This window comes from Pelodiscus sinensis, chromosome 27 (assembly GCF_049634645.1).
Source record: "Pelodiscus sinensis isolate JC-2024 chromosome 27, ASM4963464v1, whole genome shotgun sequence".
In the NCBI taxonomy this organism is placed as follows: domain Eukaryota; kingdom Metazoa; phylum Chordata; order Testudines; family Trionychidae; genus Pelodiscus; species Pelodiscus sinensis.
In genome coordinates, this window is record NC_134737.1 from 17477819 (window position 1) to 17497233 (window position 19415).

Consider the following 19415-nt stretch of genomic DNA (forward strand, 5'->3'; position numbering starts at 1 on the left):
GGCAGAGGGAAATGAAGCCGCAATTTAAATGATCGCGGCTTCATTTACATTTAAATGGCTGCCGCCCTGGGCCGACAAACAGCTGATCAGCTGATTATTTAAATCGCGGCTTCATTTCCCTTTGCCAAACAAACAAATCTACATGGCTCCGTTGACGGAGCCATGTAGTTTAGACATACCCACTGTGTCCTCAGATACAAGCACATACTTGTACTTCACAATCCAGCCCAGTCACCCATTCTTCCTGCTGCCATTGATTTCATCCTCAGCCCTTAAAGAACTCCTTCCATTATTCCTTTCCTGTATCAGAGCTGCACTAAAGGCCATTGTGATACATACTATCTGCTGGGGATAAATAGCATTTTCACCTGTAAATAGAGCTTTCAAGATAAAGCAAAATCACCACAATATGTTACAGTCCACAGGGCAAAGCCTCCAAAAAGCAACCACTTTGAATGACCCACCTAAAGGGGAGGGGAGAGTCTCGCCCTCGCCGACCCCCCCCCCCCCACTCCAGCCATACTAGGAGCTGGGCCTAGTGTGCAACTCATTGGTGGCCAGACACTTTTAAAAACACCACTTGTAACATCTTATTGCAAAGATCCCCATGTCCCCAGCCAGAAAATACTAACCCTCCAACCACTGAAAGGGTGAAGTTCTCTCTTCCCTTCATCATGCAGAACATGTCCATTGTGCTCTCCTAGGACTAACGACGACTGGATATATTTTTGCCTTTGCTTTCCCTAGTTAGACCTAACAGTCCTGTGATGTACACACACTGAGTAGTATCCTGCAACATCTCTTTCTAGCTATATCTGAACATATATGGATGCATTTTGGCAGAACTTTCAAGCTTGGCTTGAAGTACCGGTACTGCCTTTTGAGATTCTGTAGTTAAGATAGATTAAAAACCAAACATGCATCGTGTTAAAAAAGTTGATCATTCATGAGTAGGTGCCACAAGAACCTTATCGAAACAATGTAATTCAACCCTGTTGTTTTGTTCCGTTTTTTTAACTCCAATTTTGACAGTAAGTCATGTTAAAGTTGTTCCGTTGATACCAAACTGAATCAAGCTGTTACATGCCATGTTCTAAAATGTAAATGCCATTGTAGTATGGGACCTTGTGTTAAGTTACCAGTAAACACAAGTGTTTTTTTGGTTGTGTGATTTTTTTACCTAATGTTGAATTTATTTTTTTAATGTTTTGCATTAGAACTTACAAATATTAAATGATTTCATATGCAAAGATCAATAAAATGTTTAAAACATGTTCCCTGTTGACTCTTTGACTCTTTCATGACCAACATTACTGTAACACATATGAAGTGTGCATGCGTGTGTGTGTGTAAGAATAGCATGGTTACAAACTATCTTATAAGCATTACAGTTGAAATATCTAGTCTCCTGGAAACAGGTACTTACATCCCCTGGGCCCACTCAATTTATTCATGTCTGAAAGATGAGAAGCTGATTACCCTGAAATCCAGTGGGGTGAAGTTTGTCCCTGTATGGCAAGACTTAGTACATCTAGGGTGCGTCTAGACTGGCAAGTTTTGCACAAAAGCAACCGCTTTTGCGCAAAATCTTGCCGCCTGTCTACACTGGCCGTGAGTATTTGTGCAAGAACACTGACTGTGTACTGTACAAAATCAGTGGTTCTTGCGCAAGAGGGCCAGTGGAGACAGCCAAGTTAATTTCTTGCTCAAGAGAGCGTCCACACTGGCATGGATGCTTTTGTGCAAAAGCAAACCTTTTGTGCAAAGGCACATGCCAGTGTCGACGCTCTCTTGCACAAATACTTTTAATGGAAAAACTTTTCCGTTCAAAGTATTTGCGCAAATCATGCCAGTCTAGATGCAGCCCTAGACTGCTTCCCTCTTCCGAAAGAGGAAATGCAAACAAAGCACCGATAAGCATATCTCGCACTCCATTTGCATATCCTCTTCCGACCCTTTTTGCGGAAGAGGTTTTTTCGAAGTCTAGACTGTATTTTTTGGCAAAAAAGCCTCTTCCGCAAAAAGGGTCAGGAGAGGATATGGAAATGGAGTGTGAGATATGCTAATCAGCTCTTCATTTGCATTTCCTCTTTCGGAAGAGGAGAGCAGTCTAGATGTACCCTATAGGCATCATCTGAGTCCCACTTAAGCCCTGTTGGTTAGAGTTCCCAGAGCACTCCACTCCACCGGCACTTAAGTAAATGGTCAATCTTCCAGAGAGCTCCCCAAGCTGAGTGCGTGCTGTAATCCAAGCCCTTGGGACAGTCAGGCCAATTGGTGTCCCAAGCGGAGCTGGTGAGTGCTGAGTGTCTCTGAACATTGCATGACTTATCAAGTGCCTAAACTGCAGCTGAGCTGTTCTGAAAACCTCACCGCCCACAGGCAGGGCTCGCCTTTGGAAATCTGGCCCAGAGCTCTTTGGAAAAGTTGGCCATTCGTGTCTCATAAAGTCAGTGCAGTCCCCTCTGCACATGGATGAACATGGACGAGCCGTGTTAATTGTGACTTAAAAAAAACAGAGTTTTGGGAGCTGTCCTGTCCATGGGCATCACAAGTACATGCCAGTGCACAGGGTGAGCAAGGGCAGAGGAGAATGCAAACAGGCACACGCAACTCCCTCTTCTGAGAGCGATCGTCTCCCCTGGGACACCTGGCAGTGGCAAAGGCCCTTGAAGGCTGAAACGGGCCGTCAGGTGCAGAGTGAAAGCACGCTGGTGTGCACCGGTAAGAGTGGCCGGCTGAAGGCAGGGCACTGGATGTTGCCGGCCACCACACAGGGGAACGGTTCCCATGCATGTGCTGGGTAGGAGCAGACCGTTCCTCCCGTTCTGGCCCCTTCCCCCACAGGAGCCCAAACCATGCCCAGACAGGTGGGCCCAAGGTGAGGTCCCAGCCCTGGTGGGCCCAAGCCAGAACAGGGCAACACTCACAGCTCCTGGAGGCAAGGCCACTGTACACCCAGGCTCCAGCCCTGAAACTCGGGCAGTTGCGAAGCATGGTCCCTGCCACCTGGCCAGCCCCAGGGATCCAGCTGCCAGCATTGTGGTCCCCGCTACCCTACAGATCCAGCAGCTGGGCAGCACAATCCCTGCTGCTTTTGTCAGCACCCCACTGCCTAGGAAAAGTTGGCCATTCGTTCCTAGGAATAAGGGATCTTCCAGAAAAGGGTTTATTTTCCGCAAAATCCCTTCTAGACCGGCGCTTTTCTCCGGCAAAACCACGAGCCGGAAAAAAGCGGCAGCCATGTTCATGCAAATGCCGCGGGGGAGATTTAAATCCCCCGCGGCATTTGCAATTCCAAAGTGTCTCATTAGCATCCCTTTTCCGGAAAGGGGTGCCAGTGTAGACACAGCCCTAGTGTAAATGTATGCTAAGACTTAAGCAGTGCCTAGGCCTGCAGTTAGGACGTGTGATCTGTAAGGGGCTGTCCAAAGGCATCAGGCGATGAAAGGAAGGAATGGAGGGGTACTGACAAGCCCCCTTCTCTGCAGGGAAAGAACAACCCAGTTACAAAGTTCACAAAGCTCCTGCTCTAAATAACTGATGAGTAGCCGGCGATCTCACTCCTCCCCCAGGCTGCCAAGGTGTGTGGGCTGGTGCATTGTCGAGTGTTAGGCCATGTGGAGAGAATCCCAGCATGCAATGCCAAGTGAGCAGGGGGGAGGGGGACCCAAGCTGTAATGTCACATGCAGAAATGTGATGACATGCAGGGGTGATCTCAGAGTGTGATGTCATGTGACAATGCGGGTGGAGGAGACCCCTCAGTGGGGATGTAGGGGGATGCCTGGCGGGGACGGCACAGGTTCTCCGAGCCGCTCCTCACATGAAAACAGATGCACAGTGGGTAGTGGGAGCAACAAGCAAATAGCGACAGGGGAAGGATTCAAGCTTCCTGCTCTGCAGCGACAGTGACAAATAATGACCCTGTCTCTGACCCTAACCAGAGGTGATTTACTGCACAGCCACTGGCGCCTTCTCACCTGGTTTGGATCAATATGGAGCCTGTGCTGCAGGGAATTTCAGTGGCATTTCAGAGACAGTCCACTAGGTCAAAACCAACCAATGGGCTGGTAGCACTTCCTAGACTAACAAAACATGGAGATGGCAGCGTGAGCTTTCATGGCACCGCCCACTTCGTCAGATGACCCGAGTTATGAGTACGGGATTTGAACCCCCCTTATGTCATTTCACAAGGCATAAAGGATCTGCCAACGAAGGGTTCTGGGGTCGGCAGATCCCCGTCTTGACTGCCGCGCTGAGCTGACAATCAGCTGATCGGCACAGTGTGGCGGCCATTTTGATTGAAATGAAGCGGCAATTATTTAAATCCCGGCTTCATTTCCCTTTGCCGTCCTGACTAATCGGAGCCATGTGGTCGAGACACACCCTACAAGTTTTGTTAGTCTATAAAGCGCTACCAGACCATTTGCTGTTTTTTGGTAACAGACTAACTCGGCTGTAGGTCAACGTGGGCAGCCACAAACCAAGACACATATGGTTGCAAAACAACTTCACTTCCTAGAGGTCTTCATGCCTTTAATACCATTAGTAAGATGCCAGGCTTGACCGGACTGCATGTGTCAAATAAATCACTGAACTATCTAGAGGCTCCAGCCAAGATCCGGGCACTAAGTACTGCATAAGACAGTCCCCTTGTCTAATTTGTCAAGGCAGATTTACTGCTCCCCTCTGGCAGATGGGGAACTGAGGCACAGAGAGGGTAAGTGACACAGGTAACCTGTTTTGGTATCAGGGATAGGGATGTAGCAGGCTGCATCTAGACTGGCAAGATTTTGCGCAAATACTTTTAACGGAAAAGTTTTTCCGTTAAAAGTATTTGCGCAAGAGAGCGTCTACACTGGCATGTGCTTTTGCGCAAGAGCATCCTTGCCAGTGTAGATGCTCTCTTGCGCAAGAAAGCTCCGATGGCCATTTTAGCCATTGGGCTTTCTTGCGCAAGAAATTAACCTGGCTGTCTACACTGGCTCTCTTGCACAAGAATTCTTGTGCAAGAGGGCTTATCCCTGAGCGGGAGCGTCAGAGTATTAGCTCAAGAACCACTGATTTTGTACAGTACAAGGTCAGAGTTCTTGCGCAAATACTCGCGGCCAGTATAGACAGGCGGCAAGATTTTGCGCAAAATCTTGCCAGTTTAGACGCACCCATTGTGGAGTTGATTAACTGATGAGCAAAAGCTACATGCATTTCCCTTCCACCCCCTTGCCAGTACATTTTTTAACAGGCTGCTCAACAGCCTGATTTAGTCCTGGCTTGTGACGGGTCCAGGACCTACCCCTGCTGCGGCTCTGCATTTGAAGTGTATTGGGAGCTGAGTGGGCAAGCTGAGTGGGAGCACAGACCCCTCCCTCCTAAACAGGGGCTGCTGTCACCCTGTGCTGCTGCCTCTTTACCAGAGGCAGCAGCACAAGGCAACAGGCAGCCGGTCCGCGAGGGGGGCCGGTTTTTAAATTGGCTCCTCTCATGGACCAGCTCCTGCCTGGCACCCCCGCTGCTGCCTCTGATACAAAGTCAGCAGTGCGCAGTGGCAGGGGCTCCTCAGGAGTGAGGCCGGAGCACCCTGGCTGCTGGCCCCGCCCCCAGGGTCTATAGCATAGACGAGTAACCACTAAGAATTTATGAGGCTACTCGACGATTCAGTTAATCCATATTTAACATCCCTAAGCAGGGACAGAACCCAGAGCTCCCGAGTCCTTAACCACAAAGCAATCCTTCCCCGTCTAGGCCACCCTCCACTGAAGGAGCTCAGAGTGCTCTACAGTCATTGGTTAATACTCACACCACCACCCTTTGTGTGGCAGGGAAATATCTGGATACCTACTTTGGAAGGTGGGGAAACTGAGGCATGATTGAAATGACTTTTCCAAGACCAGTGACAGAACTGGGTGTGGAACTCAAGACCTCCTAAATCCTAGCAAGCCACTGATCTGCGCACTAGACAGCACTGCCTCTCATAAAAGCAAGCTAGAGAACAACTGACTTGGATTTCTTCCCAGAAACCTTCCTCCTCCCTCCACACTTCTGAGACATTTCACACCTGAGGTTTGCCCTTCTTGAGGAGCAGCCTGGCTCTTGCAACCAGCCTGCAAGCAAAGTAAGTGTGTGAAGTGGCAGTTTCCGAAGGAGGCTTGCAGACAGCACAAAACAGGCCGTCAGTATCCTGCTGATACAGGAAACGACCTACTCAGAACAGGAGTGCAGGGGAAGCTACGTGGCTATAAATAGTCACTTGCCAAAGAAGCATCTGAAAATAGCTGAGACAAAGAAAAGGGGTTTCCATGACAACTAGGAAGAGAGGGAGGGAGACAACGAAATAGTAAATAAGACAGAAGAAGGACAAGGAAGCGGAAATGACATAGTGATGCAAACTGAATGCTACCAAGACTAGTGGGACTAGCTGAAAACCACGTGCCAGCTGCACCAGGCCTGTCCGCTGGAATGGGCACATGCTGCAGCTAGACTACATATGCTGCTTTCCTGTTATTACAGAGTGAGCGCTTCTAGCCCTGGTGGGCAGCGTGGCTGAATAACGCACAGGAGGCTTGGGGCCTAGTTCTCCTGCTACTGACTTGTGAGGCCCAGGGTGAGTGACTGTTTCTCTCTCGCATTTGTGTTATTCTAGTATCCCAGTCATTGTGCTAGGGGCTGTACAGACTCAAGACTATGAGATGGCTCCTGCCCCAAAGAACATAAATTCCAGCTCCTCCCCTGCTCCCCTGCCTAGTTTGCGGAGCCTGTCAGCTCTTCAGCGCATCAACTGCTTCTCATTATGCACCGTGCGCAACGGGGCCCCAGTCTCAGTTGGGCATCTTGGTTCTGTCTTAAAACAAATGAATCTTTCCTGTTCAGCTGCGTGATAGCGGCGCAGCTACATTCACCCACCACATATCACATGGGTGACACCAAATCATTTCTGCATCTGCATGCTAGTGGCATGACTGTCAGTCAGACTTAGGAGTTAAGGCATGGCACCTGATCCTGTGCCCTTTGAAGTTAAAGGTGTTTAGGTGCTAGATCCTATTGATTTCAGTGGATCTGGACCATTGAGTGTCTGGGACTTAATGATTAGGGAAAGGTCCCTCAGGGACTTGTTAACACTCTGCTGCAGTGTGGAATCCCGACTGTAATGGCAGATCATGGCAAAGTGTTTCCATATTTCTCTGGGCTGATTTTTCAAAATAGCTCAGTGACGAGAGCTGTGCTGGGAACTTCTGCTGACAGTGCGAGGTGCTATAGAACCCTGCTGCAAAAGACAGAGAGGTTATAGAGGGTGATACAGGTAGCACCTCTTTATTGTCTCATTTGTCTGTAAGCTGTTAGATCTCAGACTTTGGCCAGAAGTAGAGCTGGTGGAAGAATGGTATTTCAATGAACATTTTTTAAAAATGCTCTGGTTTTCCCATGAGAAACTGACACATTTTCATTGATTTTCAATTTTCAAAAACTAAAACATGTTTGGTTTTCCACAGAACATCTGGAAAATTAGGAAAGAAGCAGGCTGTGAAAAAAAAGTGTTTCAACCAAAAATTTTGACCAGCTCCAATGGGCAGGCAGATCCCTGACAGACAAAACTTAAAAAGGGTGAACCCCATCCTGAAAATTTTCATTGCGTAGTGCAAGTCATGTGATCAGAATAAAGCACTATGCTTGTAGTAAGCAGTTGTTGGATTGGATCAAATACCTAAGAACCCAGGATCTTCAAAGGTAGTTAGGTGCATAACGCCCACTGACATCAATGGGAGCTAGGTGCCTACATATTTTTGTTATTTAACACCATATTATTCATCTCTAGAAGACCTTCTGACAAAGTCCAGTAGAAAAAGCAAACATGCAGCCAGCGGGGTTCAATGGAATTTCCTCGAAAAGCGTTATCATACAGGAGAGAGCATACAGCATTTGAGCTTTTCCTTTAACCGTCCTATAGCATTTTACAGTAGGGATATCTTTATTAAACTTTATTGCCTTCCTCAAAAAGCCCCATAGAAATCTCATCATTTCCTCTATCCTTCCAGAGGACTTTTCCAAAAGCAAGTGGTTTGGGGACACAGTTACAACATAAAATTTGTGCACAACACGAGCATTCAAAATCTTGGCAGGAATTTTAGTGCACGCTGCATCTCAGGAGATGGTTTTGTTGTTCAGAGGATTGGAATACAGTGAAGGTTGCGTATTCTGTCCTATTACATGCTGCCACCTCGTGGTAAAGAGCTGGGACAGGGTTGTGTGCCAGGCACACTGAATTAGTAGAGGGGACAAGGAGTTTGATAAGGAGGGTGTGAGGTTGGGAGTAGGGTTCCCTGTAAAGCTGTATGTTTGTGCGGCTGTTCAGGAGAAATTCAAATGCTGTCCAGCTGATTAGCAAAGTGCCCACAGCTGCATTTTTTGGTTTCTATTGGTAGTGCCCAGTCACACATGCCTTGGTGCACATGACACATTTTATTCTGCTTATGGGTGGAAAAAATCTGCATATTGATGGAAAAGATTAGTGGGAACACATGATCTCTGTCAGGCCTGCTGACAGACTTGCCAGGCCCCTGGGCGAAGGGGGTCCCCTAGATCCAGGCTCCTGAAGGGGCGGCACCTTGGACAGAAGGGGCAGGACTGGAGGCTAGCGTCCCATGGCCAGCCCTTCAGTACTGCCTGGCCCGCACCGCCTGGGGCTCCAGCTAGGGTTGCCAACTCTGACTGAAGCTTCTCTGGGAGATTTATTTCCCCATTGTGACATTCCTACTGAAGTACTGATTCCAGAAGACTCCAGGCCAACTCTGGAGGGCTGGCAACCCGAGCTCTGGCGCTTATTTAAAGGGCCCGGGGCTCTGGCTGCTGCCGCAGTAACAGCAGTGGCTAGAAGCCCTGAGCCCTTTTAAATCTCTGGGCCACGGGGCAGTTGCCCCTTCCCCCGAACTCTGCATTACCCTGATAGCATGCACTCGGCCAGGAGAGCCCATCCTAGCTCTCATGAGATGCCCTCCATATTTGATTAAGGCATAAGGAGCCAGGCACATCATTTCCGGGTGACACATTGTGGGTGAGGGACAACAGGTACCTCTGAGCCACTGATGGCCTCTTCCCAGTTTGGGCACCCTGTTCCCCAAAAGCCAGCGAGGATCTCGAGGACATTCCCAAGCCACTACCTCATTACAGCACCCACAGTTGACTTGCCCACGCCAAGCGGGTTAGCCACTGCCCTGCAGCTGAGCCAGCTTCAAAAGGGTAATCGAGTTTCACTTTTGGGACTTGCATGGTCTCTGTGCCTGGGCACTGACGTTCCAGGCTCTGTACACAGCTCCACCTAGTGTCCATCCTCATGCACAAGCTCTGGAGCATCCCAGATCTGTTAGTGGACCTGCTCCAGGAGCACCAATCAGCTAAAGGGGATTCTGCAACCTCCATTGTCTGTCTCCATGTCTGCATTCAGCCTCTGTGAGCACCTTAGCAAGGCATGCTGCCATCCTCTCCGGGTGCAAACCCTCTAACTGCTTCCAGGTGTGCAAAGGGGAGTTGCACTAACACCAGTGGCCAGGACAGTCATAGATCCAGGCCATAGGGCCATCTGGAACAGAGGTCATGGGCAGAAACGAGCCACAGGCTGAGATAGAAGTGTTTTGGTTTACTGAGATGGAGGTTAAGAACACTTCCATGGTGGGAGGGAGGAAAAATGGACAATTTCTCCCACAATACACTGGAAAATAGTTAAGAGCAACACCACTTAGTGCAGCACTAAGAACTATAGGTAGAGTCCTGCAAATCTGCAGCTCATTTTTGCATATACAGATGCGGATACAAATTTTGTATCTGTGCAGGACTCTAACCATAGGATACACCCACTGAAATGCTAGTGCCTAAGCCAGGGTAGCACAATGCCACTGTGAATACATCTATTGAGTTATAATTCAAGTGTGGATGAGCAGAGTGGGCACTCACATCTGGGCATGGCAAAGGTAGATTCCTTTACCCAGCTGGGCAGATTTCAGCAACTCCACAGTGAAGACACAGTGAAGGCTAAGCAATTGATGGTGCTGCTATGTCTGAAGCAGGCTTTAGAATTGTAACCCAGAGGCACTGAGACCACTGACATGGAAATAGTGACCATAATATAATAACATTTAACATCTCTGTGGTGGGAAAAACACCTCAGCAGCCCAACACTGTGGCATTTAATTTCAGAAAGGGGAACCACACAACAATGAGGAAGTTAGTTAAACAGAAATTAAAAGGTACAGTGACAAAAGTAAAATCTCTGCAAGCTGCATGAACAACATAATAGAGGCTCAACTTAAATGTATACTCCAAATTAAAAAACACAGTGGCTACGTCTAGGTTGCATCCCTTTTTTGGAAAAGGAATGCAAATTAGACGTATCACAATTGCTAATGAAGCGGGGATTTAAATCTCCCCCGCTTCATTAGCATAAAAATGGCTGCCGCTTTTTTTCGGCATGGAGCTTTGCTGGAAAAAAGCGCCAGTCTAGACACGGATCTTTCGGAAAATAAAGCCTTTTCTGAAAGATACCTTATCCCTTATTTTAATGCTAATGAAGCGGGGGAGATTTAAATCCCCGCTTCATTAGCAATTGCGATACTTCTAATTTGCATCCCTTTTCCGAAAAAGGGATGCAATCTAGACGTAGCCAGTAAGAGAACCAAAAAAGTGCCACCATGGCTTAAGAACCAGGCAAAACAAGAAGTTACCGATAAAAAGATACCTTTTAAAAAGTGTAAGTCAAATCCTAGTGAAGGAAATAGAAAGGAACAGAAACTTTGTCAAATTAAGTGTAAAAATATAATTTAAAAAAATCAAAAATCAGTTTGAAGAACAGCTAGCCAAAAATTCAGAAAAGTAATAGTAATTTTTTTTTTTTAAGTACATGAGAAGCAGGAAGCCAGCTAAACAACCAGAGGGGCCCTTGAACGATTAAGATGCTAAAGGAGCACTCAAAGATGATAAAGTCATTGAATGAATTCTTTGCTTCAATCTTCATGGCTGAGGATATTGGGGAGATTCCTAAATCTGAGCCATTCTTTTTAGGTGACAAATCTGAGGAATTGTCCCACATGGAGGTATCATTAGAGGAGGTTTAGGAACAAATTGATAAACTTCGCAGTGACAAGTCACCAGGACGAGATGGCATTCACCCAAGAATTCTGAAAGAACTCAAATGGGAAATTGCAGAACTCTTAACTGTGGTTTGTAACCTCTCCTTTAAATCGGCTTCCATACCTTATGATTGGAAGATAGCTAACGTGACGCCAATATTTCAAAAGGACTCTAGAGGTGATCCCGGCAATTACAGACAAGTAAGTCTAATGTCAGTACTGGGCAAATTAGTTGAAACTATAGTAAAGACACATGAATAAATAGAATTTGTTGGGGGAAAGTCAACATGGTTTCTGAAAAGGGAAATCCTGCCTTACTGATCTGCTAGAGTTCTGTGAGGGGGCCAACAAACATGCAGACAAGGGGGATCCAGTGGATCTAGTGCACTTAGATTTCCAGAAAGCCTTTGACAAGTTCCCTCACCAAAGGCTCTTAAGCAAAGTAAGTTGTGATGGGATAAGAGGGAAAGTCCTTTCGTGGATTGGTAACTGGTTAAAAGTCAGGAAGCAAAGGGCAGGAATAAATGGTCAGTTTTCTGAGTGGAGAGAGGTAACTAGCGGGATTCCCCAACAGTCTGTCTTGGGACCCATCCTATTCAACTTATTTATCAATGATCTAGAGAAAGGGGTAAACGGGGAGGTGGCAACATTTGCATGTGATACTAAACTACTCAAGATAGTTAAGACCAAAGCTGACTGTGAAGAGCTTAAAAAATTGATTGGGCAACAAAATAGCAAATGAAATATAATGTTGATAAATGTAAAGTAATGCACACTGGAAAACATAATCCCAACTATATATACAATATGATGGGGACTAATTTGGCTACAACTACTCAAGAGACAGATCTTCAAGTCATTGTAGATAGTTCTCTGAAAACATCCACATGGTGTGCAGTGACAGTCAAAAAAGCAAATATAATGTTAGGAATCATTTAAAAAGGGATAGAGAATAAGACAGATAATATCTTATTGCCTCTAAACAAAACCATGGTACTCTCACATCTTGAATACTGCGTACAGATGTGGTTGCCTCATCTAAAAAAAGATATATTGACATTGGACAAGGTTCAGATAAGGGCAACAAAAATGATGAGGAGTTTGGAATGGGTCCCATATAAAGAGAGATTAACAAGACTTGGACTTTTCAGCTTATGAAAGAGGAGACTAAAGGGGGATATGATAGGGGGCTGTAAAATCATGACTGGTATGGAAAAAGTGAATAAGAAAAAGTTATATACTTAGTCCCACAATAAAAGAATTAGGAGGCCACCAGATGAAATTCATAGGCAGCAGGTTTAAAACAAACAAAAGGAAGTTTTTCTTCACTCGGCACACAGTCAACCTGTGGAACTCCTTGCCAGAGGATGCGGTGAAGGCTAGAACTTTAACAGGGTTCAAACAAGAGCTAGATAGTTTCATGGAGGTTAGGTCCATCAATGGCTGTTAGCCAAGAAGGGTAGGAATGGTGTCCCTAGCCTCTGTTTCTCTGGAGGTGGCTCACAGGGGAGGGATCACGTGAGGATTACCTGTTGTGATCCCTCCCTCTGGGGCATCTGACATTGGCCACTGTCGGCAGAGAGGACACTGGGCTAGATGGACCTTTGGTTTGACCCATTATGGTCGTTCTTATATTCCTATGAGATTGGGGTGGGAGGCAGATTAGGCCACATCTGCCTACTGTGGGGTTCTTGCACCCTCCTTGGAAGCTGACCACAGTCAAAGACAGTACACTAGAGCTGATGGAAATTGAGAGTGATCCAGTCAGGCCCTGACCATGGCTACCCAAGAGCCTTCGGACTCTTTCACTACTGCCTGGGCTCGATTTGAGCTGGTAACAGAGTTAAGGTGGCTAGTGCCCAGCTCCCAGAATACCAGACTTATGGAATGGTATGGCCCTGCCCCCTGCTGGCATGGCCCCACCCCTGCTGGCATGATTTCACATTCGGTGTGGACTTCCAAATAGCATCCACCACCCATGATATACACAAAACCACATCTAGTTTTCTTTCAGTCCCAGACAGGAAACAAAATCACAGGAAAAGAGTCAGATGAATGGCCTGCCTACACAGAACTGCAAATATCTCCCAGCCAGCCAACCTTCAGAGACAGGGAAAGAAATCAGAGTGATTTACATGAAAGTGTCTCTCTCTTCCACTAGAGGGCATTGGTTAGTATCCTGTACACACAAGTCGGTGTCTCACATTCCACTCCAAGTTGGTAACACATACATTGTCCTCAGGCTCATAGTATTGGAAGTTCATGCTAGTTCAAGCTAGCTAGCAGCTGGCAGCAGTCTGGGACAGGCCAGGAACACAACAGCATTATACACAAAAGGTTTCTGACAGGCCAACAACCTCCATCACACTTCAGGTTATAAACACAGGCCAAGGTTTTTAAAATTGACCAGTGATTTAGGATTAGAGTCCTGTGCGGATACAATATTTTTATCCATATCTGCAAAAGTTAGCAGAGATCCAGAAATTTGCAGGGTTCTATTTAGGATGCATTAGTATTTTGATGCCAAATATGAGATACCTTAACACTCTCTGAAAAAATCAAGCCCCTTTAAGGTGTTTCCATTTAAGCTCTGTAAAATTTGGTACTTTTGATTTTTTTCAGCTGAGAAATTCAGACAGGCAGAGCTAGGGCTTTTGAGTGCAAACCTTGGCATTCAACATTTGAATCTAGATAGAAATTAAGACTCACATCACAATATATGGAGTTAACCACTTTAGCCCATGATAATGTGAAAATCCACATTGAAAATACAGACTGAGACTGCACTGAATATTATTGACTTTTGCAAAGAAAACACCTGCTACTTTCCTACCACCCCTGTGGGCAGTGGGATGGTCACCTCTGGGTTGGTGCACCATGGCTAGGACCTCTGCTAACCCTGACAGCTAGAGATGAACCAGACCTGCAACCCTAGATCTGGGCAGCCACAGACGATTCAGATTTGAACTTCATGACTCTGGCCCAACTTTTTTTCTATCTGTGATTCAGCAAAAGGAAGATAAGAGGCTGCTGATGTTGAGACCAGATGCACTGGAGACGGATTATGGTGGACAGTTTGGGAAGAGGAAAATGGAGTGGGATTTGTAACTATTAAGGGTATGGCCAGACTGCAGGGCACGGCTAAACCACCGTGTCCAGGGAACGCGTTTGCTCTTCTGCTTTTTTGTTTTGTTTTGGCGGAACAGCAAACACGCTCTTTCAGAAGCCCCTGTGTACCTCGTTCTACGAGGAAGAAGGGGGCTTCTGAAAGAGGTTTTTCTTTCAAAATTTGGCCCAGTCTAGACAGGCCAAATGTTGGAAAAGCCTCTTCTGACAAAAGAATCGGAAAAAGTTATGCAAAATGCGTATCTTTTTCCGACAAAAACTTGCAGTTTAGCCATACCCTGTAGTGAGTTTCATTTCTACAGTTTTGCAAAACCTCCCTCTTTTTTTAACGATCTCTGGATAAAGGTCCAAAAACTCAGCTAGTGCAAATTGAAATGAATGGGGCTATGCCAGTTTACACCAGCCAAGAATCTGTTACCAAATATTTTCCTGAACCATCAGGGCTTTTCCCAGTCACAGAATTATCTAGACTAGATTTAGAAACATCTACAGAGACCTCTATAGCACCTGCCATATCGAGATCCTGAACCATTTTTGTGAGGTAAGTCAGAATGATTATCCCAAGTAATGCTTAGGGAAACTGAGGCATTGAACAATTAAGTGGCTTGCCCAAGGTCATCTAGTAAGACAGTGGCAGATGCAGGAAAGTGACCCAGGAATGTATCTATCTGAGGTACTTATTGGGCCTCACCACCATAGTATCTGATGTACATCACAAACTTTAAAGTATTTATCCTCACAACCCTCTGTGAGTTGGATAAGTGCTATTATGCCCATTCCATAAGTATTGGCTGTAAATCATTTTCAGTCCACAGCTCACAGATCTCCAACACTGCTGATGTGTCTTCAGCAAAAGGATAAGGCATCTCTGATGATATCAAGAATCTCTCTAGCAACATTCCTTCTGGAGGGTCTCAGCCCTAATAAACCACATAAATAAAGAAAAAAGCTCTTACAAGTACAGCAGTAGTTTAGGACAGGAAGTGAAGAATCCTGTTTCCAATTGTAAGCGCAATGGAATTGAGACAGACAGTAATGCCTTGTCCTAAGCGGAATTTGGCTGGGTTTCACTTTAGCAGTGAATATATTTCTGCTTTTAAAAATGCTGTATGCTCTCAGGCTTTGTCTACACTGCAGAGTTTTTGCACAAGAAGTTTTTTGCAGAAGAGATCTTCCGCAAAATCTTCTTGCACAAAAGCACGTCCACACCTCAAAAGTGCATCGCAAAAGTGATGCGCCTTTGCACAAGAGAACATCCATACTGCAGGGATGCTCTTGCGCAAGAAAGCTCTGATGGCCATAGAATGGCCATCAGAGCACTGTGCTTTCTGTGATAGGCTCGTTTTGTGCAAGAAACCCCTGTTGAGCATCCGCACACACCTTTTTGTGCAAGAACTCTTGTTCAAAAAGGAATTATGCCTCGTAGAAGGAGGTATATCTACACCGCAAAAAGCCCTCTGATAGGCTCTTTTTGTGTAAGAAACCCCTGCAGAGCGTCCACACATGCCTTTTTGCACAAGTGCTGTAGCTCAAAAAGGAGTTATTTCTCGTATCGGGAGGAATAACTCTACTGGCAAAAGCCCTCTGTCCTGTCGATTTATTGTAAATTTTTTTCCACAAAAATATGCTTGAGGTGCAGATGCTCCACCGGTTTTTGTGCAAAAACAGCCCTTACTGAGAAGAGGTCAACAAACATGTGGACAAGGGGGATCCAGTAGATTAGTGTACTTAGATTTCCAGAAAGCCTTTGACAAGGTCCCTCACCAAAGACTCTTACGTAAATGAAGTTGTCATGAGGTAAGAGGGAAGGTCCTTTCATGGACTGAGAACTGGTTAAAAGACAGGAAACAAAGGGTAGGAATAAATGGTAAATTTTCAGAATGGAGAGTGGTAACTAGTGGTGTTCCCCAAGGGTCAGTCCTAAGACCAATCCTATTCAAATTATTCATAAATGATCCGGAGAAAGGGGTAAGCAGTGAGGTGGTAAAGTTTGCAGATGATACTAAACTGCTCAAGATAGTTAAGACCAAAGCAGACTGTGAAAAACTTCAAAAAGATTACCGTATTTTCCGGCGTATAAGGCGACTGGGCGTATAAGACGACCCCCAATTTTTTAGTTAAAAGATAGGGTTTCGTCTTATACCCCAGCGCCCCCCTGCCTCCTTTGCTCCCGGTGTCCCTGGTCTGCTGGAGACGGTCCCCAGCAGACCAGAGGAACCGCGAGCAAAGCCACAGCTGCGGCGGGGTCCCGCGCCTCTGAGGCTTTGCCAGAGCAAAGCCTCAGAAGCGCGGCACCTCGCCGCCGTTTCGGCTTTGCTCCCGGTGCCTCTGGTCTGCGGGGGACCGTCTCCAGCAGACCAGGGACACCGGGAGCAAAGCGTCTGAGGACGCCCCGGCAGCGGGACAGCCCAGGCGCGCCTGAGCTGCCCTGCCGCCGGAGCCCCTCCGCGGCTTTGCAAAGCCTCGGGGGAAGCCGGCAGCAGGGCAGCCCAGGCGCGCCTGAGCTGCCCCGCCGCCGGCTTCCCCCAAGGCTTTGCAAAGCCGCATACCGGCATATAAGACAACCCCTGATTTTCGGGGATGTTTTTTAACATCAAAAGTAGTCTTATACGCCAGAAAATATGGTAGTGAGAACTAAACTAAGTGATTGGGCAGCAACATGGCAAATGAAATGTAATGTGGATAAATGTAAAGTAATGCACATTGGAAAAAAATACCCCAAGTAGACATATAATATGATGGGGGCTAATTTAGCTACAACTAATCAGGAAAGAGATCTTGGAGTCATTGTGGATATATAATCTCTGAAGATGGCAGCAATCAAAAAACCAAACAGGATATTAAGAATCATTAAAAGGGATAGAGAATAAGTTGGAGAATAGCTCATTGCCCTTATATAAATCCATGGTATGCCCACATCTGGAATACTGCATATAGATGTGGTGTCCACATCTCAAAAAAGATATATTGGCATTGGACAAGGTTCAGAGAAGGGCAACTAAAATGATGAGGGGTTTGGAGGTTGTCACAGGGTTCACACCCCCAGCATGCCTCAGTGCCCCCTGACTGTCCTCATATAGCCCCTCTCAGGGTAAGTTACAGTCTGCATGGGTTGCTCATCATAGGCATTGGGGTTGTCTCAACTGCCCTGCTTACCTAGGCTGTATCAAGGTCTGCCTCCAAACCGGGGCTTTGCCTCTAGCCAGGGGAGTCTTGGCTGGCCCTCTTCCAGCTATTGCTAGCTATCCCCAACTTGTCTCCCTCCAAGGAGCTGAGCTCCTGCCCTGCACTCTACCCCCACCCCACCCTTAAGCAACCTGTGCTTCTCTATATATACCTCCCAGCTGGGCTCACACTCACCCTAATGATTACAGCTGGCTTCTACAAGCCACTAGTGCTGTGCTGGATCCTTGTCAGCTGGGCTCTCACTCGCCCTAACGGGTTCAGCTGGCTTCTACAAGCCAATCGTGCTGCCCTAGTTGCTTGCCAGCTGGGCTCTCCCTAGCCCCAAATAGCTCCAGCTGGCCTCTTTCTTTCTAGCCCCGGCTCCGGGCCTGAGTCCTGGTTTTAAAGGGCCAGTGCAGGGCAGGCGCCCTGTCACAGAGGTGATCCCATATGAGGAGAGATTAAAGAGACTGGGACTTTTCAGCTTGGAAAAGAGGAGATTAAGGGGGGATATGACAGGTATATAAAATCACAAGTGGTGTGGAGAAAAGCTATTTACTTGTTCCCATAATATAAGAACTAGGGGCCACCAAATTAAACTAATGGGCAGCAGGTTTAAAACAAATAAAAGGAAGTTCTTCTTCACACAGCGCATAGTCAATCTGTGGAACTCCTTGCCAGAGGAGGTTGTGAAGGCTAGGATTATAACAGGGTTTAAAAGAGAACTAGTTAAATTCATGGAGGTTAAGTCCATAAATGGATATTAGCCAGGATGGGTAAGGAATGGTGTCCCTAGCTTCTGTTTGTCAGAGGGTGGAGATGGATGGCAGGAGAGAGATCGCTTGATCATTACCTGTTTGATTTACTCCCTCTGGGACACCTGGCATTGGCCACTGTGGGCAGACAGGTACTGGGCTGTATGGACCTTTGGTCTGACCCAGTCTGGCTGTTCTTATGTTCTTACTAGTCTGGTGTGCTTTGGTAGTATATTATACTATATCCAATGTGCCTGCTCTCTTCAGGGATGCTCAAGGTTTGCTCAGGATGACTTCTCTTTTTTACAGTTCTCTGACATTTATTTTCTTCATGACTAATTCAGGCTCCTGACAAGTGACATCAGTGGGGCTGCCAGACTCTCTGAGCCTCTGGGCAAGATGGGGTGGAGCCCAGTTCCACACCCCGAAAAGGAAGGGGCAGGGCTGAGGCTAGCCTCCCCCAGGCATCCCTCAGCACCAACCAGAGCATGCCACACCTTCTCCAGGCAGCCCTCCGTGCTGGTTGGAGAGCTCCACACAGGGCTCCAGTGGAAATTTAAAGTGCCCGGGGGCTCTGGCTGTGTCAATAGTCAGGAGTGCTGGAACTTTCTGAATCATGGGGAAGTTGACCCTTTGCCCCTCCCCATTGGTAGGCCTGGATGGGATATTTGTTCTGGAATTTTTGCCCTGTCTCCAGGTTTAGACTCATAGAATCCCAGGGCTGGAAGAGCCCTCAGGAGGTCATCAAGTCCAGCCCCCAGCCCAAAGCAGGACCAATCCCAACTCAATCATCCCAGTCAGGGCTTTGTCCAGCCAGAACTTAAACACCTCTAGGGATGGAGATTCCAGCCCCTCCCTAGGGAACCCATCCCAGCGCTTCCCCACCCGTTTGATAAATAATAGTGTTAAGAGTAAGTTAGTTAGAAATTGTTAAATAGTACAGTTAAGAGTTAAATAGATGTTAAACCTTCTGAGTGAAATTAATGTAAATATAACTGATAAAAATCCCTGGGGTATTATTGATAATTACTTAGACCTAGAGAAACCCCAGGGCATTTTCCTCTATTGTATTGCAGTTTGTTTGTTGTTACTGTTAATAATTATCTGGCACCCATGCATGGAAAAAGTTGATAAATAAAAAGTTATAGTTAAAAGCATTTCAATAAAAGTTAAAAAAAATATTCAATACAAAGCTGCCTGTTCTGCACCTCTCTGGGGCTGGCCACATTCTCAAACCTTCCACAATCACTACCC

The 19415-nt window shown here is 46.6% G+C and overlaps 1 protein-coding gene across 2 annotated transcripts in view; it reads left to right on the forward strand.

The window, feature by feature from the left end:
- The first annotated feature begins 6350 nt into the window (after nt 1-6350).
- LOC102452231 (potassium voltage-gated channel subfamily A member 2) overlaps nt 6351-19415 on the forward strand; it is a 32652-nt gene continuing 19587 nt past the window's right edge. For both annotated transcript variants that reach the window (XM_075910059.1, XM_025185747.2), the window contains exon 1: nt 6351-6602. The gene's annotated coding sequence lies outside the window, so the exon portion shown is untranslated. The remainder of the gene's footprint in view (nt 6603-19415) is intronic.